Below are 26,191 nucleotides of genomic sequence, written 5' to 3' on the forward strand. Positions count from 1 at the left end.
GCAGCAGCAGCAGCAGGAGAGGTAATTAATCAGCAACCCTCCTGCTAAGGGTAAACAGCTGCTCGTTCCACCCCCCCCCCCCGCCTTAATTGGTTCTCCTCCCTTCCAACGGTGTTGAGGCGGGTGGGAACAGCCGGGGGTTGAGGGTACTGTGCTAAAAGAGGTGGAGTTATGCAGATCTAAAACGCGTGGATTGCAGCAGCAGCAAGCCGAAAAGTGCAGGCATGTGAGGGATCTAGAGGTTGACAGCATGTCTTCTTAACGGGAGTCCAGGTGGCCATCTCCACAAATGGACTTTTCAGAATCCTTGGGTGGCACCGTAGTCGGAAACCAATTCTGGTTATCGCTTCTCGGCCTTTTGGCTAAGATCAAGTGTAGTATCTGTTCTTATCAGTTTAATATCTGATACGTCCCCTATCTGGGGACCATATATTAAATGGATTTTTAGAACAGGGAGATGGAAAAAGAGCTTGCTCTGTCCACTCCACGCATTGACCTGGTATTGCAGTATCTCCAGGACCGGTGCACCCCTTCTTTAACCCCTTAAGCCCCGCGGGTGGTTTGCACGTTAATGACCGGGCCAATTTTTACAATTCTGACCACTGTCACTTTATGAGGTACTTACTCTGGAACGCTTCAACCGATCCCCCTGATTCTGAGACTGTTTTTTCGTGACATATTGTACTTCATGATTGTGGAAAAATTTCTTCGATATCACTTGCGTTTATTTGTGAAAAAAACAGAAATTTGGCGAAAATTTTGAAAATTTTGCAATTTTCAAAATTTGAATTTTTAAGCCCTGAAATCAGAGCGATATGTCACACAAAAGAGTTAATAAATAACATTTCCCACATGTCTACTTTACATCAGCACAATTTTGGAACCAAAATTTTTTTTTGTTAGGGAGCTATAAGGGTTAAAAGTTGACCAGCGATTTCTCATTTTTCCAACAAAATTTACAAAACCATTTTTTTAGGGACCACATCACATTTGAAGTCACTTTGAGAGGTCTTTATGACAGAAAATACCCAAAAGTGACACCATTCTAAAAACTGCACCCCTCAAGGTGCTCAAAACCACATTCAAGAACTTTATTAACCCTTCAGGTGCTTCACAGGAATTTTTTGAATGTGGAAGAAAAAAATGAACATTTAACTTTTTTCACAAAAATGTTAATTTAGACCCAATTTTTTTTATTTTCACAGGGGTAACAAGAAAAAATGGACCCCAAAATTTGTTGTGCAATTTCCCCTGGGCACGCAGATACGCAATATTTGGGGAAAAAACACTGTTTGGGCGCACGGCAGGGCTCGGAAGGGAAGGAGCGCCATTTGACTTTTTGATTGTAAAATTTGCTTGAATAATTAGCGGACGCCATGTTGTGTTTGGAGAGCCCATGTGTGCCCAAACTTTGGAGCTCCCCCACAAGTGACCCCATTTTGGAAACTAGACCCCCCAAGGCACCTTTCTAGATGCATAGTGAGCACTTGGAACCCCCAGGTGCTTCACAAATTGATTCATAACAATGAAAAAGTGAAAAAAAAAAACACTTTTTCATTTTTATGAATCAATTTGTGAAGCACCTGAGGGTTCCAAGTGCTCACAATGCATCTAGATAGGTGCCTTGGGGGGTCTAGTTTCCAAAATCGGGTCACTTGTGGGGGAGCTCCAATGTTTGGGCACACAGCGGCTCTCCAAACGCAACATGGTGTCGCTAACAATTTGAGCCGATTTTCCGTTAAATTTGTTAGAGGACACCATGTTGCATTTAGAGAGTCCCTGTGTGCCCAAACATTGGAGCTCCCCCACAAGTGACCCCATTTTGGAAACTAGACCCCCCAAGGCACCTATCTAGATGCATAGTGAGCACTTGGAACCCCCAGGTGCTTCACAAATTGATTCGTAACAATGAAAAAGTGAAAAAAAACACTTTTTCATTTGTATGAATCAATTTGTGAAGCACCTGAGGGTTCCAAGTGCTCACAATGCATCTAGATAGGTGCCTTGGGGGGTCTAGTTTCCAAAATGGGGTCACTTGTGGGGGAGCTCCAATGTTTGGGCACACAGCGGCTCTCCAAACGCAACATGGTGTCGCTAACAATTTGAGCCGATTTTCCGTTAAATTTGTTAGAGGACACCATGTTGCATTTAGAGAGTCCCTGTGTGCCCAAACATTGGAGCTCCCCCACAAGTGACCCCATTTTGGAAACTAGACCCCCCAAGGCACCTATCTAGATGCATAGTGAGCACTTGGAACCCCCAGGTGCTTCACAAATTGATTCGTAACAATGAAAAAGTGAAAAAAAAAAGCACTTTTTCATTTGTATGAATCAATTTGTGAAGCACCTGAGGGTTCCAAGTGCTCACTATGCATCTTGATAGGCGCCTTGGGTGGTCTAGTTTCCAAAATGGGGTCACTTGTGGGGGAGCTCCAATGTTTGGGCACACAGGGACTCTCTAAATGCAACATGGTATCCGCTAACAAATTGAATGGAAAATCGGCTCAAATTGTTAGCGGACGCCACATTGCGTTTGGAGAGCCCCTCTGTGCCCAAACTTTGGAGCTCCCCCACAAGTGACCCCATTTTGGAAACTAGACCCCCCAAGGCACCTTTCTAGATGCATAGTGAGCACTTGGAACCCCCAGGTGCTTCACAAATTGATTCGTAATAATGAAAAAGTGAAAAAAAAAAACACTTTTTCATTTTTATGAATCAATTTGTGAAGCACCTGGGGTTCCAAGTGCTCACTATGCATCTAGATAGGTGCCTTGGGGGGTCTAGTTTCCAAAATGGGGTCACTTGTGGGGGAGCTCCAATGTTTGGGCACACAGGGACTCTCCAAATGCAACATGATATCCGCTAACAATTTGAGCCGACAATTTGTTAGCGGATATCATGTTGCATTTGGAGAGTCCCTGTGTGCCCAAACATTGGAGCTCCCCCACAAGTGACCCCATTTTGGAAACTAGACCCCCCAAGGCACCTATCTAGATTCATAGTGAGCACTTGGAACCCCAGGTGCTTCACAAATTGATTCATAAAAATGAAAAAGTGTTGTTTTTTTTCACTTTTTCATTTTTACAAATCAATTTGTGAAGCACCTGGGGGTTCCAAGTGCTCACTATGCATCTAGAAAGGTGCCTTGGGGGGTCTAGTTTCCAAAATGGGGTCAATTGTGGGGGAGCTCCAAAGTTTGGGCACAGAGGGGCTCTCCAAACGCAATGTGGTGTCCGCTAACAATTTGAGCCGATTTTCCATTCAATTTGTTAGCGGACACCATGTCGCGTTTGGAGAGCCCGTGATGTGCCTAAACAGTGGAGCTCCCCCACAAGTGTCCCCATTTTGGAAACTATACCCCTCAAGGATTTTATTAAGGTGTATAGTGAACATTTTGAACCCAGAGGTACGGCACATTATTTGTTTACATTAGGTCATCATATTGAATAAGTTGTCATTATTCTTGAGCGCAAGTGCTCGCTACTTGAGTTTGCATCGGGTACTCAGGTATGCACCATGTACAGCGTGTGCTCGAGTGACATGCTCGAGTCCCTGCTCCGCATGTTTCACGGTTATTAGACACCCAAAAAAAAACATGCGGGGATCGCTCGTGCATGGCAGGCAATCCCCGTAAAGTTTTTTGGCCGCGAAGCATATGGGGCAGAGACTCGAGCATGTCACTCAAATACCCACGATACTCAATGCATACCAGAGCACCCGATGCAAACTCAAGTAGCAAGCACTTGCTCTCAACACTAGTCGCCATATCGTTATCTTTTTTTCTTACTTTTGAAAAAAATCCCAACCCCAGCCCTAACCCTAGCACAACCCTAGCCCCAGCACAACCCTAGCCCCAGCACAACCCTAGCCCCAGCACAACCCTAGCCCCAGCACAACCCTAGCCCCAGCACAACCCTAGCCCCAAACCCAGCCCTAACCCTAGCCCAATCCTAACCCAAGAGTTTATTTTTGACGCCGTTCCTTGTGCGGTATAAGTGATTAGACGACTTTATTCTTCGGGTCGGTGCGATTACAGCAATGCCAGAATCATATGGGGTTTTTATGACTGACAGCTGTCACACACTAAAAGACGCATTTTTTATAAAATCTAGTTTTTGCATCGCCATATTTTGAGAGCGATAATTTTTCCAGATTTTGGCAGACAGTCATGTGACGGCTCGTTTTTTGCGGGATGACTTGACGTTGTTATTGGTGCCATTTTCAGGCACGTGACATTTTTTGATCGCTTTCTATTCCGATTTTTGGGAGGCAGAATAAACAAAAACCAACAATTCAGGAATTGTTTTTTTTTTTTTTTTTTATTCTGTTCCGCGTGTGGTAAAATTGATAAGGCAGCTTTACTCTTCGGGTCAGTACGTTTACAGCGGTACCACATTTGTATCATTTTTCTATGTTTTGGCGCTTATACACAATAAAAGCTATTTTATAGAAAAAAATATTTTTTAGTATCGCTTTATTCTGAGAGCTATAACTTTTTTATTTTTTGGCTGATGGAGCTGTATGGCAGCTTGTTTTTTGTGGGACGAGATGACGTTTTCAACGTTATCATTTTTATTTATATGCGCCTTTTTGATCGCGTGTTATTCCACTTTTTGTTTGGCGGTATGGTGATAAAGCATTGTTTTTTGCTTCGTTTTTTTTTTTTTTTTTTTACCGTGTTCACTGAAGGGGTTAACTAGTGGGACCGTTTTATAGGTCAGGTTGTTCCGGACGCGGCGATACCAAATATGTGTACTTTTATTGTTTTTTTTTTATTTTTTTTATAATAATATTTATTGATGGTACATTATATTTTTATTTTTGGTGTATTATTTTTTTTATTTTTTTATAATATTTTTGCACTTTTTTTTTTTTTTTTTTCCACTTTCAGACAGTTTATACACTTTATTACTTTGTCCTACTCTGGGACTTTCACTTTTTTTTTTCTGATCGCCTGCATGGCACAGGAATGGAGCACCATCCCTATGCCATGAAGGCTGTCAGAAGTGCACAGTGTGAAGATTGCTTGGAGATGCACTGCGCATGTCCAAGCAATCTTCCTGCTCTCTGGTGACCCGGATGTTGTCATGACAACATCGGGTCGTCATGGCAACACCCGGGAAGCCTTTGCAGACTGCGCTGGAAGCCGGAAGAGGAGGTGAGTATCGGCGATCACCTCCCCTTGCCCCCGCAATGCCGCGATCGACTTCGATCGACTTCGATCGCAGCATCGCGGGGGTTAATGTGCTGGGAGCGGTGCAGGACCGCTCCCTGCACATAGTACCGGGTGTCAGCTGTGACAATCAGCTGACACCCGGCGGCGATCGCGCCCGCACAGCCTGTGTGCGCGCGCGATCGCCATGACGTACTAATACGGGTCTGGCTCTTAAGTCCCAGGGCACAGACGCGTATTAGTACGTCAGATGTTATTAAGGGGTTAATGCAGTTTCTAAAATCAGAAAGAATTGAATTCAATGCTTTTTGTTCATTTGGCTTGTTTGTCGGATTTTGGGATGGACTCTTTGGCTTTGCTTTTCTTCTCCTCATTGGATTTTTCATGTTAAAAGTTGCAGAAGCCAGATGACAAGCTCATTTTGGTTCAACTTCAGCAACTGTGCATTGCATTGCCATGTAATGTAATGCAATGCTATCTATCTAGCTCTCCCTCTATACTTCCTTTTGGATAAACAGACATATTAGGCAAGCATTTTGGAGCTTTCACCTAAATAACTACAGGTGGTGAGATAAGCTGCACAATATAATTGACCTTTCAGTATATTGTTGCACACACACCATCTATTTAGCAAATGCCCTTGTTATCAACAGCAGCCTTTTAAACTCACCTGAGCTAACAGGTATGTGAGCTGGTTACTCTGCTGCGCTTAAAATTTCTTTTTTGGTTTGCTACAATGCCTTTTCTGAAACGTTGTCTCCCTCTGCTGGAACACTGACTTCTTTCATTTAATGCCTGCAGACTATAAAAGAGAAACCAACCCAAAAAGTTTGGTTGATTAGTCTGTGGCATTCTTTTAAACTGTTGCTTATGGCGGTCTCTGTGAGCTTCTCAGTGACATTCAGCCATCCAGGTATCCCGCCTGCAGTAGACGGAATGTGGCAATGGAACGCTGGCTGCGCGTGTCATAATAGGCTCTGAGCCTTTATATACCTGCGCACAGCAGCAGCCACCTTCAGTCTGCTGCTGGACAGCCAGCAGCAGCAGCAGCAGGAGAGGTAATTAATCAGCAACCCTCCTGCTAAGGGTAGACAGCTGCTCGTTCCACCCCCCCCCCCGCCTTAATTGGTTCTCCTCCCTTCCAACGGTGTTGAGGCGGGTGGGAACAGCCGGGGGTTGAGGGTACTGTGCTAAAAGAGGTGGAGTTATGCAGATCTAAAACGCGTGGATTGCAGCAGCAGCAAGCCGAAAAGTGCAGGCATGTGAGGGATCTAGAGGTTGACAGCATGTCTTCTTAACGGGAGTCCAGGTGGCCATCTCCACAAATGGACTTTTCAGAATCCTTGGGTGGCACCGTAGTCGGAAACCAATTCTGGTTATCGCTTCTCGGCCTTTTGGCTAAGATCAAGTGTAGTATCTGTTCTTATCAGTTTAATATCTGATACGTCCCCTATCTGGGGACCATATATTAAATGGATTTTTAGAACAGGGAGATGGAAAAAGAGCTTGCTCTGCCCACTCCACGCATTGACCTGGTATTGCAGTATCTCCAGGACCGGTGCACCCCTTCTTTAATGCAGTTTCTAAAATCAGAAAGAATTGAATTCAATGCTTTTTGTTCATTTGGCTTGTTTGTCGGATTTTGGGATGGACTCTTTGGCTTTGCTTTTCTTCTCCTCATTGGATTTTTCATGTTAAAAGTTGCAGAAGCCAGATGACAAGCTCATTTTGGTTCAACTTCAGCAACTGTGCATTGCATTGCCATGTAATGTAATGCAATGCTATCTATCTAGCTCTCCCTCTATACTTCCTTTTGGATAAACAGACATATTAGGCAAGCATTTTGGAGCTTTCACCTAAATAACTACAGGTGGTGAGATAAGCTGCACAATATAATTGACCTTTCAGTATATTGTTGCACACACACCATCTATTTAGCAAATGCCCTTGTTATCAACAGCAGCCTTTTAAACTCACCTGAGCTAACAGGTATGTGAGCTGGTTACTCTGCTGCGCTTAAAATTTCTTTTTTGGTTTGCTACAATGCCTTTTCTGAAACGTTGTCTCCCTCTGCTGGAACACTGACTTCTTTCATTTAATGCCTGCAGACTATAAAAGAGAAACCAACCCAAAAAGTTTGGTTGATTAGTCTGTGGCATTCTTTTAAACTGTTGCTTATGGCGGTCTCTGTGAGCTTCTCAGTGACATTCAGCCATCCAGGTATCCCGCCTGCAGTAGACGGAATGTGGCAATGGAACGCTGGCTGCGCGTGTCATAATAGGCTCTGAGCCTTTATATACCTGCGCACAGCAGCAGCCACCTTCAGTCTGCTGCTGGACAGCCAGCAGCAGCAGCAGCAGGAGAGGTAATTAATCAGCAACCCTCCTGCTAAGGGTAGACAGCTGCTCGTTCCACCCCCCCCCCCGCCTTAATTGGTTCTCCTCCCTTCCAACGGTGTTGAGGTGGGTGGGAACAGCCGGGGGTTGAGGGTACTGTGCTAAAAGAGGTGGAGTTATGCAGATCTAAAACGCGTGGATTGCAGCAGCAGCAAGCCGAAAAGTGCAGGCATGTGAGGGATCTAGAGGTTGACAGCATGTCTTCTTAACGGGAGTCCAGGTGGCCATCTCCACAAATGGACTTTTCAGAATCCTTGGGTGGCACCGTAGTCGGAAACCAATTCTGGTTATCGCTTCTCGGCCTTTTGGCTAAGATCAAGTGTAGTATCTGTTCTTATCAGTTTAATATCTGATACGTCCCCTATCTGGGGACCATATATTAAATGGATTTTTAGAACAGGGAGATGGAAAAAGAGCTTGCTCTGTCCACTCCACGCATTGACCTGGTATTGCAGTATCTCCAGGACCGGTGCACCCCTTCTTTAATGCAGTTTCTAAAATCAGAAAGAATTGAATTCAATGCTTTTTGTTCATTTGGCTTGTTTGTCGGATTTTGGGATGGACTCTTTGGCTTTGCTTTTCTTCTCCTCATTGGATTTTTCATGTTAAAAGTTGCAGAAGCCAGATGACAAGCTCATTTTGGTTCAACTTCAGCAACTGTGCATTGCATTGCCATGTAATGTAATGCAATGCTATCTATCTAGCTCTCCCTCTATACTTCCTTTTGGATAAACAGACATATTAGGCAAGCATTTTGGAGCTTTCACCTAAATAACTACAGGTGGTGAGATAAGCTGCACAATATAATTGACCTTTCAGTATATTGTTGCACACACACCATCTATTTAGCAAATGCCCTTGTTATCAACAGCAGCCTTTTAAACTCACCTGAGCTAACAGGTATGTGAGCTGGTTACTCTGCTGCGCTTAAAATTTCTTTTTTGGTTTGCTACAATGCCTTTTCTGAAACGTTGTCTCCCTCTGCTGGAACACTGACTTCTTTCATTTAATGCCTGCAGACTATAAAAGAGAAACCAACCCAAAAAGTTTGGTTGATTAGTCTGTGGCATTCTTTTAAACTGTTGCTTATGGCGGTCTCTGTGAGCTTCTCAGTGACATTCAGCCATCCAGGTATCCCGCCTGCAGTAGACGGAATGTGGCAATGGAACGCTGGCTGCGCGTGTCATAATAGGCTCTGAGCCTTTATATACCTGCGCACAGCAGCAGCCACCTTCAGTCTGCTGCTGGACAGCCAGCAGCAGCAGCAGCAGGAGAGGTAATTAATCAGCAACCCTCCTGCTAAGGGTAGACAGCTGCTCGTTCCACCCCCCCCCCCGCCTTAATTGGTTCTCCTCCCTTCCAACGGTGTTGAGGTGGGTGGGAACAGCCGGGGGTTGAGGGTACTGTGCTAAAAGAGGTGGAGTTATGCAGATCTAAAACGCGTGGATTGCAGCAGCAGCAAGCCGAAAAGTGCAGGCATGTGAGGGATCTAGAGGTTGACAGCATGTCTTCTTAACGGGAGTCCAGGTGGCCATCTCCACAAATGGACTTTTCAGAATCCTTGGGTGGCACCGTAGTCGGAAACCAATTCTGGTTATCGCTTCTCGGCCTTTTGGCTAAGATCAAGTGTAGTATCTGTTCTTATCAGTTTAATATCTGATACGTCCCCTATCTGGGGACCATATATTAAATGGATTTTTAGAACAGGGAGATGGAAAAAGAGCTTGCTCTGTCCACTCCACGCATTGACCTGGTATTGCAGTATCTCCAGGACCGGTGCACCCCTTCTTTAATGCAGTTTCTAAAATCAGAAAGAATTGAATTCAATGCTTTTTGTTCATTTGGCTTGTTTGTCGGATTTTGGGATGGACTCTTTGGCTTTGCTTTTCTTCTCCTCATTGGATTTTTCATGTTAAAAGTTGCAGAAGCCAGATGACAAGCTCATTTTGGTTCAACTTCAGCAACTGTGCATTGCATTGCCATGTAATGTAATGCAATGCTATCTATCTAGCTCTCCCTCTATACTTCCTTTTGGATAAACAGACATATTAGGCAAGCATTTTGGAGCTTTCACCTAAATAACTACATGTGGTGAGATAAGCTGCACAATATAATTGACCTTTCAGTATATTGTTGCACACACACCATCTATTTAGCAAATGCCCTTGTTATCAACAGCAGCCTTTTAAACTCACCTGAGCTAACAGGTATGTGAGCTGGTTACTCTGCTGCGCTTAAAATTTCTTTTTTGGTTTGCTACAATGCCTTTTCTGAAACGTTGTCTCCCTCTGCTGGAACACTGACTTCTTTCATTTAATGCCTGCAGACTATAAAAGAGAAACCAACCCAAAAAGTTTGGTTGATTAGTCTGTGGCATTCTTTTAAACTGTTGCTTATGGCGGTCTCTGTGAGCTTCTCAGTGACATTCAGCCATCCAGGTATCCCGCCTGCAGTAGACGGAATGTGGCAATGGAACGCTGGCTGCGCGTGTCATAATAGGCTCTGAGCCTTTATATACCTGCGCACAGCAGCAGCCACCTTCAGTCTGCTGCTGGACAGCCAGCAGCAGCAGGAGAGGTAATTAATCAGCAACCCTCCTGCTAAGGGTAGACAGCTGCTCGTTCCACCCCCCCCCCCCCCGCCTTAATTGGTTCTCCTCCCTTCCAACGGTGTTGAGGCGGGTGGGAACAGCCGGGGGTTGAGGGTACTGTGCTAAAAGAGGTGGAGTTATGCAGATCTAAAACGCGTGGATTGCAGCAGCAGCAAGCCGAAAAGTGCAGGCATGTGAGTGATCTAGAGGTTGACAGCATGTCTTCTTAACGGGAGTCCAGGTGGCCATCTCCACAAATGGACTTTTCAGAATCCTTGGGTGGCACCGTAGTCGGAAACCAATTCTGGTTATCGCTTCTCGGCCTTTTGGCTAAGATCAAGTGTAGTATCTGTTCTTATCAGTTTAATATCTGATACGTCCCCTATCTGGGGACCATATATTAAATGGATTTTTAGAACAGGGAGATGGAAAAAGAGCTTGCTCTGTCCACTCCACGCATTGACCTGGTATTGCAGTATCTCCAGGACCGGTGCACCCCTTCTTTAATGCAGTTTCTAAAATCAGAAAGAATTGAATTCAATGCTTTTTGTTCATTTGGCTTGTTTGTCGGATTTTGGGATGGACTCTTTGGCTTTGCTTTTCTTCTCCTCATTGGATTTTTCATGTTAAAAGTTGCAGAAGCCAGATGACAAGCTCATTTTGGTTCAACTTCAGCAACTGTGCATTGCATTGCCATGTAATGTAATGCAATGCTATCTATCTAGCTCTCCCTCTATACTTCCTTTTGGATAAACAGACATATTAGGCAAGCATTTTGGAGCTTTCACCTAAATAACTACAGGTGGTGAGATAAGCTGCACAATATAATTGACCTTTCAGTATATTGTTGCACACACACCATCTATTTAGCAAATGCCCTTGTTATCAACAGCAGCCTTTTAAACTCACCTGAGCTAACAGGTATGTGAGCTGGTTACTCTGCTGCGCTTAAAATTTCTTTTTTGGTTTGCTACAATGCCTTTTCTGAAACGTTGTCTCCCTCTGCTGGAACACTGACTTCTTTCATTTAATGCCTGCAGACTATAAAAGAGAAACCAACCCAAAAAGTTTGGTTGATTAGTCTGTGGCATTCTTTTAAACTGTTGCTTATGGCGGTCTCTGTGAGCTTCTCAGTGACATTCAGCCATCCAGGTATCCCGCCTGCAGTAGACGGAATGTGGCAATGGAACGCTGGCTGCGCGTGTCATAATAGGCTCTGAGCCTTTATATACCTGCGCACAGCAGCAGCCACCTTCAGTCTGCTGCTGGACAGCCAGCAGCAGCAGCAGCAGGAGAGGTAATTAATCAGCAACCCTCCTGCTAAGGGTAGACAGCTGCTCGTTCCACCCCCCCCCCCCCGCCTTAATTGGTTCTCCTCCCTTCCAACGGTGTTGAGGCGGGTGGGAACAGCCGGGGGTTGAGGGTACTGTGCTAAAAGAGGTGGAGTTATGCAGATCTAAAACGCGTGGATTGCAGCAGCAGCAAGCCGAAAAGTGCAGGCATGTGAGGGATCTAGAGGTTGACAGCATGTCTTCTTAACGGGAGTCCAGGTGGCCATCTCCACAAATGGACTTTTCAGAATCCTTGGGTGGCACCGTAGTCGGAAACCAATTCTGGTTATCGCTTCTCGGCCTTTTGGCTAAGATCAAGTGTAGTATCTGTTCTTATCAGTTTAATATCTGATACGTCCCCTATCTGGGGACCCTATATTAAATGGATTTTTAGAACAGGGAGATGGAAAAAGAGCTTGCTCTGTCCACTCCACGCATTGACCTGGTATTGCAGTATCTCCAGGACCGGTGCACCCCTTCTTTAATGCAGTTTCTAAAATCAGAAAGAATTGAATTCAATGCTTTTTGTTCATTTGGCTTGTTTGTCGGATTTTGGGATGGACTCTTTGGCTTTGCTTTTCTTCTCCTCATTGGATTTTTCATGTTAAAAGTTGCAGAAGCCAGATGACAAGCTCATTTTGGTTCAACTTCAGCAACTGTGCATTGCATTGCCATGTAATGTAATGCAATGCTATCTATCTAGCTCTCCCTCTATACTTCCTTTTGGATAAACAGACATATTAGGCAAGCATTTTGGAGCTTTCACCTAAATAACTACAGGTGGTGAGATAAGCTGCACAATATAATTGACCTTTCAGTATATTGTTGCACACACACCATCTATTTAGCAAATGCCCTTGTTATCAACAGCAGCCTTTTAAACTCACCTGAGCTAACAGGTATGTGAGCTGGTTACTCTGCTGCGCTTAAAATTTCTTTTTTGGTTTGCTACAATGCCTTTTCTGAAACGTTGTCTCCCTCTGCTGGAACACTGACTTCTTTCATTTAATGCCTGCAGACTATAAAAGAGAAACCAACCCAAAAAGTTTGGTTGATTAGTCTGTGGCATTCTTTTAAACTGTTGCTTATGGCGGTCTCTGTGAGCTTCTCAGTGACATTCAGCCATCCAGGTATCCCGCCTGCAGTAGACGGAATGTGGCAATGGAACGCTGGCTGCGCGTGTCATAATAGGCTCTGAGCCTTTATATACCTGCGCACAGCAGCAGCCACCTTCAGTCTGCTGCTGGACAGCCAGCAGCAGCAGCAGCAGGAGAGGTAATTAATCAGCAACCCTCCTGCTAAGGGTAGACAGCTGCTCGTTCCACCCCCCCCCCCCCCCCGCCTTAATTGGTTCTCCTCCCTTTCAACGGTGTTGAGGCGGGTGGGAACAGCCGGGGGTTGAGGGTACTGTGCTAAAAGAGGTGGAGTTATGCAGATCTAAAACACGTGGATTGCAGCAGCAGCAAGCCGAAAAGTGCAGGCATGTGAGGGATCTAGAGGTTGACAGCATGTCTTCTTAACGGGAGTCCAGGTGGCCATCTCCACAAATGGACTTTTCAGAATCCTTGGGTGGCACCGTAGTCGGAAACCAATTCTGGTTATCGCTTCTCGGCCTTTTGGCTAAGATCAAGTGTAGTATCTGTTCTTATCAGTTTAATATCTGATACGTCCCCTATCTGGGGACCATATATTAAATGGATTTTTAGAACAGGGAGATGGAAAAAGAGCTTGCTCTGTCCACTCCACGCATTGATCTGGTATTGCAGTATCTCCAGGACCGGTGCACCCCTTCTTTAATGCAGTTTCTAAAATCAGAAAGAATTGAATTCAATGCTTTTTGTTCATTTGGCTTGTTTGTCGGATTTTGGGATGGACTCTTTGGCTTTGCTTTTCTTCTCCTCATTGGATTTTTCATGTTAAAAGTTGCAGAAGCCAGATGACAAGCTCATTTTGGTTCAACTTCAGCAACTGTGCATTGCATTGCCATGTAATGTAATGCAATGCTATCTATCTAGCTCTCCCTCTATACTTCCTTTTGGATAAACAGACATATTAGGCAAGCATTTTGGAGCTTTCACCTAAATAACTACAGGTGGTGAGATAAGCTGCACAATATAATTGACCTTTCAGTATATTGTTGCACACACACCATCTATTTAGCAAATGCCCTTGTTATCAACAGCAGCCTTTTAAACTCACCTGAGCTAACAGGTATGTGAGCTGGTTACTCTGCTGCGCTTAAAATTTCTTTTTTGGTTTGCTACAATGCCTTTTCTGAAACGTTGTCTCCCTCTGCTGGAACACTGACTTCTTTCATTTAATGCCTGCAGACTATAAAAGAGAAACCAACCCAAAAAGTTTGGTTGATTAGTCTGTGGCATTCTTTTAAACTGTTGCTTATGGCGGTCTCTGTGAGCTTCTCAGTGACATTCAGCCATCCAGGTATCCCGCCTGCAGTAGACGGAATGTGGCAATGGAACGCTGGCTGCGCGTGTCATAATAGGCTCTGAGCCTTTATATACCTGTGACGCGCCCCCTGGGCCGTGTTTCAGGGGATACCCGGAGCCGGATCGGACGGGGGTTGTAGTCTCCGAGTGGCGGCGACCCGGTCCGTGCCCAGGGTGTCAAACTAAGTGGCAGAGTACTAGCAGTAGATGGTTGATGACTACGCCACCCGTTGAATGCAGCTATGGAGCTGCCGCTGCAGGGCAGACCGCTGAGGCCGGTGGAAGGATGGTGCAGCGTGGATGGTATAACCCCCAACGGGAGGGGTATGGCCTCAGGGCAGCCGACGTGGATGATGGGGGTAGCAGGAACCACTCAGAGACGGTGCGGTGTAGTTCAGGGTCTTTACTGGTGACAAAGATAGACCCTCCCGGAGTACTTGCTAGTGATAGGGGCCTGGTCAGTCCTTGAGCAGATGGGATCTCCTCTGGCCAGGCGGAGTTGTAGGCCTTCCCAACTAACTGTACTCTTCTGGCTACCTTGCTAGAGGCGGGAATAAGTAGCCCACGTCCCTGAGTGTACCGTGTGGTGCTCACCCGTATGGCCGGTGACTCGGGGCCTTCTAATGGCTTCCGCTCCACGATGGCGGTGCTGGTCCCACGCGTGTGACCGTGCCTTCGGGCTTCTGGGCCAGAGGACCTGAAATCCTCTGCCGGACGGTTTCTGCTGCTGGGTAGGAGTTAGTCCCCACAGCCTCGGACTCCGGGTCCGGTAAGAAATCTTCTCAGTCAGGGCGAGCTCTGCAGCTGCCAGCCCCTGACTCGTTGTAACACTGCTCCCCACAGAGCTCCTGATGTTTCTTTGCTATGCTGCTTCTCTTCTCTACTCTTGTTCTGTCTTCTTTCTCCCTAACCCTGCCTCAGCCCCGGGTTTATATAGGGGAAGTCCTTCCCCTCCCAAGACTGGGCAGTAGGTGTGGCATGCACAGGATCCCTGACCAAAGGACCTCCCACCTGCTCTCAGACGTAATATCTCTATCACTGTGGCAACCAGACCCCTGGGGTGTCACATTCCCCCCTAGTGAAATTTAGTACTCCGGGACTAAACATATTTTTTTTTTTTTTTTTTTTAGAAAAACATAACAAGGTATAACAATAACAATACAATAAGAAAAACACATAAGATGGTTACGGCGTGTCCGCAACCGGGTGCAGTTTTGAAAAGTAAGGTGTCCATTTCACCAAAACAGGGAGACGTAACCAGGTAGGGGCCTGTCCTGCCCCGAGTCCTTAACAGTCTTTAGTCCATCCTGGGTTACGCTCCAACTATGTACAAGGATTCCCGGTAAATCCACCAAGGACTCCTAAAAATAACTAGAAACACAAAATTATACACAAGCAACTATAAACAAGTAAACATTATAAGATAGCTTAAACATTTAGATCCTCCAACGTGCGGGTAGCTGGCCTCTAGTGGCCCTAGTGGACCTACGGAGCTGACTGTCTGGCCCTGAACTACAGGGTGTAGGAGCTGTCAAGGGTAAACTGGGCAGCTGTCTATGGGCCCTCTGGCTCACTAGGGGTATGGCAGGCTCACTATAAGCAGAGGGTTGATTTTCCGGGTCTGCTTGTGTAGAGTCTTCTGCCTCCTGGACCGGCTGTTCTTCCAGCTCTACCGGTTGCTCCGTAGGTTCTTGGGATGATGGTTGGAGGAAGGTGAGTACGGGTACCACAACTGCACCATTGACTTGAGTCCAAGACCGAGGGAAGTCCCCGAGCACGGTACTAACCGTATCTTCCCTTTCCTCTACGGGTCGATGGTCTTCTTGTTCCTCTTCAGGGTTCCTCAGTTGTTCGGGACACTTCTTCAGGTGGTCCCGGGATACAATGGCTGTGGTTTCCCCTCCGTCTTTACTGATGGTACAGACCTTCGGGTTTTTGTGGCTTGAGGGCAGTACGGTGTACGGGTCCTTCTCCCACTGGTCGTCCAACTTGTGGAGCCGTCTCTTCCTCTTCAAGACCTGCTCTCCGGGTACCAGGGGAACAGCGGGAGCATACTGGTTGTAAGTTTTCTCTTGTCTTTCCCTAGCCTGACAGAGATTTCGCTCCACGCTCTCCTGTACTCTCCGGTACTGCTGCTGCCTCTCTGTGTCCCAGTCTGTTTCTGGTGAAGTGTCCTCGGGTGTCAGGACTCCCATTTCCAGGTCAACAGGTAACTTACCAGGTCTTGCTCTCATTAGGTAAGCCGGGGTACAGTTGGTGGAACCTACCGGGATGTGGTTGTATAGGTCCACCAGATCGGGCAACTTTTCAGGCCACAGACTGCGTTCTTCCAGGGGCAACGTTTTTAGAAGATCCATTACCACCTGGTTCATTTTTTCACAAAGTCCATTAGTCTGCGGATGGTAGGGTGTCGTCCTTATCTTCCGGCAGCCATACAGATTGCAGAATTCCTGGAAGACCTCCGCTTCAAAGGCAGGTCCCTGGTCCGTCAGCACTTGGTCCGGGTACCCGTGTGGACGGCAGAAGTGCTGCTGGAAGGCTCTAGCTGCTGTTTGAGCCGTTAAGTCCTTGACGGGGACGACAACCAGAAACCGGGAGTAATGATCCACGATGGTTAATGCGTAGACGTAGCCACTTCTGCTTGGGGTCAGTTTTACATGATCCAAGGCTACCAGTTCCAACGGTTGCCGGGTGACGATGGACTGCAGGGGAGTCTTCTGGCTGGCGCGGTCCTTCCTTCTCAGGTTGCACGGGCCACAGTCTCTGCACCACTTCTCAATGGTTCCCCTCATGCCTACCCAGTGGAATCGCTCGCGCAGCAGGAACTCCAGCTTCTTCCACCCGAAGTGTCCAGCTCCGTCGTGGTATGCCTCCATCACCATGGCTGCGTCTCTTCGTGGCACCACTACTTGCCAGAGTAATTCATGCGTCCGGGAGTTAACCATTCTGCGGCACAACTTCCCTTTGTAAAGGAACAGTCGACTCTTCTCTGCCCATAGTTGTTTGGCTTCCTCCGGAGTGTCTGGTTCAAGGCGAGCCTCCGGCCGAGTCAGCATCTCCTTCACCAGTCGGACGGCAGGGTCGCTGTCTTGCGTTTCCGCCCAGTTGTAGTGAGGTAAGGGGTTCAACGTAGCAGCCTGCTTACTCCTTACCCGGTGGGAATACTGGATAGTCCCATGACGGTGGAACGCAGGGAGTTCAATTTCTTCCAGTCCCTCCGGATCTTCTCCTTCGTCCGGCAGGTTGGGCATCCTGGACAGGGCGTCCGCGTTAGTATTGGAGCGCCCTGCCCGGTATTTGATTATGAACTCGTAGTTGGACAGACGGGCCATCCACCTCTGCTCCAGGGCACCGAGTCTTGCCGTGTCCAGGTGTGTCAACGGGTTGTTATCCGTGTACACAGTAAACCGGGAAGAAGCAAGGTAATGCTTAAAGCGCTCAGTGACTGCCCATACCACGGCCAGGAGCTCTAGCTTAAATGAGCTATAATTCTCGGGGTTCCTTTCGGTGGGTCGCAGTTTTCGGCTGGCGTAGGCAATTACTCGTTCTTTCCCCTGCTGGATCTGGGACAGTACGGCTCCTAGCCCGATGTTACTGGCGTCGGTGTAGAGGATGAAGGGCTGGCTATAATCCGGGTACGCCAAGATTTCATCCCCCGTGAGGGCCATCTTCAGCTGGCGGAAGGACTCTTCTTCTAGCTCTTCCCATTTGAAGGGCGGCTTCTGGTTCTTGGCCTTCCGGGACTGGCCTATCAGGAGGTCCTGCATAGGCGCTGCCTTTTTGGTGAAACCGGGAATAAACCTTCGGTAGTAACCTACCAACCCGAGGAACTGCCGCACTTCTTTTACGCTGGAGGGGCTTGGCCATCCCTTAATTGCGGTGATCTTATCGGGGTCGGGAGCCACTCCGTCAGCGCTCACCACGTGTCCCAGGTACTGCACCTTTGGTTTCAGGAGGTGACACTTGGAGGGTTTCACCTTTAGGCCGTAACTCGCCAGAGCTTCGAACACCTCCGCCAGGTGTTTCAGGTGGTCCTCATAAGTTTTGGAGTATACGATGACATCGTCCAGGTACAACAGGACCGTCTCGAAGTTTCTGTGGCCCAGACAGCACTCCATTAATCGTTGGAAGGTTCCTGGGGCGTTGCAGAGTCCGAACGGCATGCAGGTGAACTCGCTAAGTCCCATCGGGGTGGTGAATGCGGTCTTCTCCCGGTCCGTCTCTGCTACAGGAACCTGCCAGTACCCGCTAGTGAGATCCAAGGTAGAGAAGAAGTTAGCAGATCTTAAAGCAGCCAATGACTCCTCTATCCTTGGTAAGGGGTACGCATCCTTGTGTGTGATACGGTTGATTTTCCGGTAATCTACACACATCCTCATGGTGTTGTCTTTCTTTTTGACTAAAACTAGCGGGGCTGCCCAGGGGCTACAGCTATCCCGGATTACCCCAGCCTCCTTCATGTCTCTAAGCATCCCCTTGGCGTGTTGGTAATGTGCAGGGGGTACGGGTCGATACCTCTCTTTTATGGGAGGATGATCTCCCGTGGGGATGCGGTGTTCTACCCCCTTGACTCGCCCGAAGTCTAACGGGTGTTTACTAAACACTCTCTCATACTCTTGAACCACCCGGTAGACTCCCTGTTTCTGGTGGGAGGGAGTGGAGTCAGTTCCCAAGTGTAGTTGCTGACACCAATCCTCCATTACTTTCTTAGAGCCGTTACCTTCCTCCGGGTGAGATGGAGGCAAGGGTTCCACAGACTGTATAGAGTTTTGGTTGATGGTATATAATTTTGCTAGCGTGGCATACCGGGGCAGGTACACTTCCCTCTCCCCGATATTGATTATGCGAACGGGCACCCTCCCATGGCGTACATTGACCACCCCCCGTGCTGTCAAAATGGTGGGCCTACTGTCTGAGTAAACTGGTTCTACCATTGCCTGGTAATCTCTACCCCTCAGACCAATAGCTGCCCGGCACCAAATCATCATTTCACTTTTTGGGGGCATGGCAATAGGGAAAGGGTCACACATTCTTACGCTACCAATCTCACCGCCGGAGAGTTCCACCTGTTGCCGTCGCATCAGTGCCCGGATCTCTTTCTGGAGCACTCGCTGTTCGCCGGAGCTGGCGTTCTTGGCAACCTGCTGTAGAAGGAAAATCACCTCTGCAAGACAATTTTCAATTATATTAGTTCCTAGAGTTATTTTTGGGTGGCTCTCATGTTTGTCAATGTCTACAATGATCAGTCCCTGTGCTGCCAGTTCGACTCTACCGATTTTGATGGTCACCTCTTTAAATCCGATCTGTGGCACGGGCTGGCCATTGCTGGCGATGATACTCAAGTCGTCGTCAGGGTAGCGGGTAATATCCGAGTCATTCCAGTACTGCTTAAAGAGCACGTACGGGATGGTGGTGACCTGTGACCCGGTGTCCAGTAGGGCACTCATGGGAATGCCATCCAGTACCACAGGCAAGACTGGACGTCCTCCCACATATCTGTCGCGCCAGTTCGATGGGCCTGATGATCTTTTTCCTGGGGGTTGGCCCTCTACCCCAGGTTGTGCCCGTTTAAAGAACAGTACCTTTCCATATGTCCGGGTTGATTGCAGCGGCGGCAGATGGGTCGTCCGTCCTCGCTGTATCGGTCACTGGGTCTTCCTCTGGCCGGTGGGGTCCTCCTTGGTCGACGCCACGGGATGTCCTCCGGTCCGGATGCCAGCTGGATCTTCCCTGGGGTGGAAACCTGTAAAGACTGCACAGTTCGGGTTAGCGCAGCAACGCTCTTAGCTAGCTCTTGGACCTGATGGCGTAGGTCTGGAGCCGGGTCATTGTCCAAAGCCTGCGCATCAGCTCCCACAGGCCCTGCCGACAAGGGCGCCGCCTCCTGGTGGTAAGTGATAGCTGGGCGCCTGTGGGTCACAACGCCACCCGGTGCCGGTTCTCGGAGCACCCGGATGGCTCTGTCCTTGAACTGTGCAAAGTCCAGATGGGGATCCTGTAAGGCCATTGCCCGCAACTGGGTTCGGTGGGCATTGCAATATAAACCCTCTATAAATTGTTCAGTCAACAGCCTGTCCTCGTTTCCCACCCCATCAGGGTCAGTCTGCTTTATGGCCCTCAGGGCCTCTTGTAGGTTTAGTGCATAGTCCCTTATACTCTCATGCGCTCGCTGCTTGCACCCGTAGAATCTAAGCTTAATCTCGGCTGAGGTGCGGGTATCAAAGGTGTCCTTCAGCCGGGTTAGTATCCCTGCGACAGTCTTCCTCCCAGGTGGCCAGGATTTTACTTCCCTTTTGGCTGCCCCGGTTAGTTGGGCCACCAGGATGCTCACTTTTTGCTCTTCTGTGAGGGGGTACACCTGGAAGAGGCTATCCAGCTTTTCTCTAAAGTCATGCAGGGTATGTGACTCCCCTGAGTACTGGGGTAGCCAAGCTGCTCCCGGGATATAGGGCATGGTGAAGGGCATAACTGCAGCAGCGGTGGCGCTGGCGGGGGTTGAGGCAGTGAAGCTCTCCTCCGTATCCGACATCTTCCTCCCCCCTAGTGGACCGTGGCCTACCTTGCGATGATCCTGTTCCGTAGGCCGCGGCTCCGCAGTGGATCGTCAGGGTTGAGGACCTTCCGTCGCGCTCCGGTGACGTCGGCGTCTGCTGGGCTCCTTCCAGGACCTTACGCAACGTCCGGACGTGAGGCGGGGCTTCAGTTCTCGCGCGCTTTCGGAGTCCACGCCCCTCTTCTTCCCGCGCGGCGTCCTCAAGATGGCGTCCAATGGCGGGAAAACTCCACGGATGGCGGGAAGAAGGTCGAAGATGGCGCCGGATGGCGGGAAAACTTCGCGGATGGCGGGAAGAAGGTAGAAGATGGCGCCGGATGGCGGGAAACCTCCACGGATAGCGGGAATCTTCACCACTGGTAAGTTTGAACAGTCTTTGCTTTTCAGGCACGCAGTACCCGGTGGTTGCGGGCACGAAATCCTGCCGACTACGCCAAAGTTGACGCGCCCCCTGGGCCGTGTTTCAGGGGATACCCGGAGCCGGATCGGACGGGGGTTGTAGTCTCCGAGTGGCGGCGACCCGGTCCGTGCCCAGGGTGTCAAACTAAGTGGCAGAGTACTAGCAGTAGATGGTTGATGACTACGCCACCCGTTGAATGCAGCTATGGAGCTGCCGCTGCAGGGCAGACCGCTGAGGCCGGTGGAAGGATGGTGCAGCGTGGATGGTATAACCCCCAACGGGAGGGGTATGGCCTCAGGGCAGCCGACGTGGATGATGGGGGTAGCAGGAACCACTCAGAGACGGTGCGGTGTAGTTCAGGGTCTTTACTGGTGACAAAGATAGACCCTCCCGGAGTACTTGCTAGTGATAGGGGCCTGGTCAGTCCTTGAGCAGATGGGATCTCCCCTGGCCAGGCGGAGTTGTAGGCCTTCCCAACTAACTGTACTCTTCTGGCTACCTTGCTAGAGGCGGGAATAAGTAGCCCACGTCCCTGAGTGTACCGTGTGGTGCTCACCCGTATGGCCGGTGACTCGGGGCCTTCTAATGGCTTCCGCTCCACGATGGCGGTGCTGGTCCCACGCGTGTGACCGTGCCTTCGGGCTTCTGGGCCAGAGGACCTGAAATCCTCTGCCGGACGGTTTCTGCTGCTGGGTAGGAGTTAGTCCCCACAGCCTCGGACTCCGGGTCCGGTAAGAAATCTTCTCAGTCAGGGCGAGCTCTGCAGCTGCCAGCCCCTGACTCGTTGTAACACTGCTCCCCACAGAGCTCCTGATGTTTCTTTGCTATGCTGCTTCTCTTCTCTACTCTTGTTCTGTCTTCTTTCTCCCTAACCCTGCCTCAGCCCCGGGTTTATATAGGGGAAGTCCTTCCCCTCCCAAGACTGGGCAGGAGGTGTGGCATGCACAGGATCCCTGACCAAAGGACCTCCCACCTGCTCTCAGACATAATATCTCTATCACTGTGGCAACCAGACCCCTGGGGTGTCACACCTGCGCACAGCAGCAGCCACCTTCAGTCTGCTGCTGGACAGCCAGCAGCAGCAGCAGCAGGAGAGGTAATTAATCAGCAACCCTCCTGCTAAGGGTAGACAGCTGCTCGTTCCACCCCCCCCCACCTTAATTGGTTCTCCTCCCTTCCAACGGTGTTGAGGCGGGTGGGAACAGCCGGGGGTTGAGGGTACTGTGCTAAAAGAGGTGGAGTTATGCAGATCTAAAACGCGTGGATTGCAGCAGCAGCAAGCCGAAAAGTGCAGGCATGTGAGGGATCTAGAGGTTGACAGCATGTCTTCTTAACGGGAGTCCAGGTGGCCATCTCCACAAATGGACTTTTCAGAATCCTTGGGTGGCACCGTAGTCGGAAACCAATTCTGGTTATCGCTTCTCGGCCTTTTGGCTAAGATCAAGTGTAGTATCTGTTCTTATCAGTTTAATATCTGATACGTCCCCTATCTGGGGACCATATATTAAATGGATTTTTAGAACAGGGAGATGGAAAAAGAGCTTGCTCTGTCCACTCCACGCATTGACCTGGTATTGCAGTATCTCCAGGACCGGTGCACCCCTTCTTTAATGCAGTTTCTAAAATCAGAAAGAATTGAATTCAATGCTTTTTGTTCATTTGGCTTGTTTGTCGGATTTTGGGATGGACTCTTTGGCTTTGCTTTTCTTCTCCTCATTGGATTTTTCATGTTAAAAGTTGCAGAAGCCAGATGACAAGCTCATTTTGGTTCAACTTCAGCAACTGTGCATTGCATTGCCATGTAATGTAATGCAATGCTATCTATCTAGCTCTCCCTCTATACTTCCTTTTGGATAAACAGACATATTAGGCAAGCATTTTGGAGCTTTCACCTAAATAACTACAGGTGGTGAGATAAGCTGCACAATATAATTGACCTTTCAGTATATTGTTGCACACACACCATCTATTTAGCAAATGCCCTTGTTATCAACAGCAGCCTTTTAAACTCACCTGAGCTAACAGGTATGTGAGCTGGTTACTCTGCTGCGCTTAAAATTTCTTTTTTGGTTTGCTACAATGCCTTTTCTGAAACGTTGTCTCCCTCTGCTGGAACACTGACTTCTTTCATTTAATGCCTGCAGACTATAAAAGAGAAACCAACCCAAAAAGTTTGGTTGATTAGTCTGTGGCATTCTTTTAAACTGTTGCTTATGGCGGTCTCTGTGAGCTTCTCAGTGACATTCAGCCATCCAGGTATCCCGCCTGCAGTAGACGGAATGTGGCAATGGAACGCTGGCTGCGCGTGTCATAATAGGCTCTGAGCCTTTATATACCTGCGCACAGCAGCAGCCACCTTCAGTCTGCTGCCGGACAGCCAGCAGCAGCAGCAGCAGGAGAGGTAATTAATCAGCAACCCTCCTGCTAAGGGTAGACAGCTGCTCGTTCCACCCCCCCCCCCCCGCCTTAATTGGTTCTCCTCCCTTCCAACGGTGTTGAGGCGGGTGGGAACAGCCGGGGGTTGAGGGTACTGTGCTAAAAGAGGTGGAGTTATGCAGATCTAAAACGCGTGGATTGCAGCAGCAGCAAGCCGAAAAGTGCAGGCATGTGAGGGATCTAGAGGTTGACAGCATGTCTTCTTAACGGGAGTCCAGGTGGCCATCTCCACAAATGGACTTTTCAGAATCCTTGGGTGGCACCGTAGTCGGAAACCAATTCTGGTTATCGCTTCTCGGCCTTTTCGCTAAGATCAAGTGTAGTATCTGTTCTTATCAGTTTAATATCTGATACGTCCCCTATCTGGGGACCATATATTAAATGGATTTTTAGAACAGGGAGATGGAAAAAGAGCTTGCTCTGTCCACTCCACGCATTGACCTGGTATTGCAGTATCTCCAGGACCGGTGCACCCCTTCTTTAATGCAGTTTCTAAAATCAGAAAGAATTGAATTCAATGCTTTTTGTTCATTTGGCTTGTTTGTCGGATTTTGGGATGGACTCTTTGGCTTTGCTTTTCTTCTCCTCATTGGATTTTTCATGTTAAAAGTTGCAGAAGCCAGATGACAAGCTCATTTTGGTTCAACTTCAGCAACTGTGCATTGCATTGCCATGTAATGTAATGCAATGCTATCTATCTAGCTCTCCCTCTATACTTCCTTTTGGATAAACAGACATATTAGGCAAGCATTTTGGAGCTTTCACCTAAATAACTACAGGTGGTGAGATAAGCTGCACAATATAATTGACCTTTCAGTATATTGTTGCACACACACCATCTATTTAGCAAATGCCCTTGTTATCAACAGCAGCCTTTTAAACTCACCTGAGCTAACAGGTATGTGAGCTGGTTACTCTGCTGCGCTTAAAATTTCTTTTTTGGTTTGCTACAATGCCTTTTCTGAAATGTTGTCTCCCTCTGCTGGAACACTGACTTCTTTCATTTAATGCCTGCAGACTATAAAAGAGAAACCAACCCAAAAAGTTTGGTTGATTAGTCTGTGGCATTCTTTTAAACTGTTGCTTATGGCGGTCTCTGTGAGCTTCTCAGTGACATTCAGCCATCCAGGTATCCCGCCTGCAGTAGACGGAATGTGGCAATGGAACGCTGGCTGCGCGTGTCATAATAGGCTCTGAGCCTTTATATACCTGCGCACAGCAGCAGCCACCTTCAGTCTGCTGCTGGACAGCCAGCAGCAGCAGCAGCAGGAGAGGTAATTAATCAGCAACCCTCCTGCTAAGGGTAGACAGCTGCTCGTTCCACCCCCCCCCCGCCTTAATTGGTTCTCCTCCCTTCCAACGGTGTTGAGGCGGGTGGGAACAGCCGGGGGTTGAGGGTACTGTGCTAAAAGAGGTGGAGTTATGCAGATCTAAAACGCGTGGATTGCAGCAGCAGCAAGCCGAAAAGTGCAGGCATGTGAGGGATCTAGAGGTTGACAGCATGTCTTCTTAACGGGAGTCCAGGTGGCCATCTCCACAAATGGACTTTTCAGAATCCTTGGGTGGCACCGTAGTCGGAAACCAATTCTGGTTATCGCTTCTCGGCCTTTTGGCTAAGATCAAGTGTAGTATCTGTTCTTATCAGTTTAATATCTGATACGTCCCCTATCTGGGGACCATATATTAAATGGATTTTTAGAACAGGGAGATGGAAAAAGAGCTTGCTCTGTCCACTCCACGCATTGACCTGGTATTGCAGTATCTCCAGGACCGGTGCACCCCTTCTTTAATGCAGTTTCTAAAATCAGAAAGAATTGAATTCAATGCTTTTTGTTCATTTGGCTTGTTTGTCGGATTTTGGGATGGACTCTTTGGCTTTGCTTTTCTTCTCCTCATTGGATTTTTCATGTTAAAAGTTGCAGAAGCCAGATGACAAGCTCATTTTGGTTCAACTTCAGCAACTGTGCATTGCATTGCCATGTAATGTAATGCAATGCTATCTATCTAGCTCTCCCTCTATACTTCCTTTTGGATAAACAGACATATTAGGCAAGCATTTTGGAGCTTTCACCTAAATAACTACAGGTGGTGAGATAAGCTGCACAATATAATTGACCTTTCAGTATATTGTTGCACACACACCATCTATTTAGCAAATGCCCTTGTTATCAACAGCAGCCTTTTAAACTCACCTGAGCTAACAGGTATGTGAGCTGGTTACTCTGCTGCGCTTAAAATTTCTTTTTTGGTTTGCTACAATGCCTTTTCTGAAACGTTGTCTCCCTCTGCTGGAACACTGACTTCTTTCATTTAATGCCTGCAGACTATAAAAGAGAAACCAACCCAAAAAGTTTGGTTGATTAGTCTGTGGCATTCTTTTAAACTGTTGCTTATGGCGGTCTCTGTGAGCTTCTCAGTGACATTCAGCCATCCAGGTATCCCGCCTGCAGTAGACGGAATGTGGCAATGGAACGCTGGCTGCGCGTGTCATAATAGGCTCTGAGCCTTTATATACCTGCGCACAGCAGCAGCCACCTTCAGTCTGCTGCTGGACAGCCAGCAGCAGCAGCAGCAGGAGAGGTAATTAATCAGCAACCCTCCTGCTAAGGGTAGACAGCTGCTCGTTCCACCCCCCCCCCGCCTTAATTGGTTCTCCTCCCTTCCAACGGTGTTGAGGCGGGTGGGAACAGCCGGGGGTTGAGGGTACTGTGCTAAAAGAGGTGGAGTTATGCAGATCTAAAACGCGTGGATTGCAGCAGCAGCAAGCCGAAAAGTGCAGGCATGTGAGGGATCTAGAGGTTGACAGCATGTCTTCTTAACGGGAGTCCAGGTGGCCATCTCCACAAATGGACTTTTCAGAATCCTT

At 48.1% G+C, this 26,191-nt stretch overlaps 10 non-coding genes across 10 annotated transcripts; all 10 read left to right on the plus strand.

Annotated features, from left to right (window-relative positions):
* The first annotated feature begins 342 nt into the window (after window positions 1-342).
* Window positions 343-533, plus strand: LOC141159544 (U2 spliceosomal RNA). The gene has a single exon (XR_012249548.1). It is a non-coding gene; the product is annotated as a U2 spliceosomal RNA (small nuclear RNA).
* Window positions 534-6,550: 6,017 nt separating this feature from the next.
* On the plus strand, window positions 6,551-6,741 carry LOC141159662 (U2 spliceosomal RNA). The gene has a single exon (XR_012249665.1). It is a non-coding gene; the product is annotated as a U2 spliceosomal RNA (small nuclear RNA).
* Window positions 6,742-7,857: 1,116 nt separating this feature from the next.
* LOC141159556 (U2 spliceosomal RNA) lies at window positions 7,858-8,048 on the plus strand. The gene has a single exon (XR_012249560.1). It is a non-coding gene; the product is annotated as a U2 spliceosomal RNA (small nuclear RNA).
* A 1,116-nt stretch (window positions 8,049-9,164) lies between these two features.
* On the plus strand, window positions 9,165-9,355 carry LOC141159567 (U2 spliceosomal RNA). The gene has a single exon (XR_012249571.1). It is a non-coding gene; the product is annotated as a U2 spliceosomal RNA (small nuclear RNA).
* Window positions 9,356-10,468: 1,113 nt separating this feature from the next.
* LOC141159578 (U2 spliceosomal RNA) lies at window positions 10,469-10,659 on the plus strand. The gene has a single exon (XR_012249582.1). It is a non-coding gene; the product is annotated as a U2 spliceosomal RNA (small nuclear RNA).
* A 1,118-nt stretch (window positions 10,660-11,777) lies between these two features.
* On the plus strand, window positions 11,778-11,968 carry LOC141159547 (U2 spliceosomal RNA). Its single transcript, XR_012249551.1, has one exon. It is a non-coding gene; the product is annotated as a U2 spliceosomal RNA (small nuclear RNA).
* A 1,121-nt stretch (window positions 11,969-13,089) lies between these two features.
* Window positions 13,090-13,280, plus strand: LOC141159639 (U2 spliceosomal RNA). Its single transcript, XR_012249642.1, has one exon. It is a non-coding gene; the product is annotated as a U2 spliceosomal RNA (small nuclear RNA).
* A 9,023-nt stretch (window positions 13,281-22,303) lies between these two features.
* On the plus strand, window positions 22,304-22,494 carry LOC141159589 (U2 spliceosomal RNA). The gene has a single exon (XR_012249593.1). It is a non-coding gene; the product is annotated as a U2 spliceosomal RNA (small nuclear RNA).
* A 1,118-nt stretch (window positions 22,495-23,612) lies between these two features.
* Window positions 23,613-23,803, plus strand: LOC141159979 (U2 spliceosomal RNA). The gene has a single exon (XR_012249971.1). It is a non-coding gene; the product is annotated as a U2 spliceosomal RNA (small nuclear RNA).
* Window positions 23,804-24,918: 1,115 nt separating this feature from the next.
* Window positions 24,919-25,109, plus strand: LOC141159601 (U2 spliceosomal RNA). Its single transcript, XR_012249604.1, has one exon. It is a non-coding gene; the product is annotated as a U2 spliceosomal RNA (small nuclear RNA).
* Window positions 25,110-26,191: the final 1,082 nt, after the last annotated feature.

Source organism: Phyllobates terribilis, unplaced genomic scaffold (assembly GCF_046119375.1).
Source record: "Phyllobates terribilis strain yellow unplaced genomic scaffold, ASM4611937v1 Scaffold_8__6_contigs__length_399053987, whole genome shotgun sequence".
NCBI classification, from domain to species: Eukaryota; Metazoa; Chordata; class Amphibia; order Anura; family Dendrobatidae; genus Phyllobates; species Phyllobates terribilis.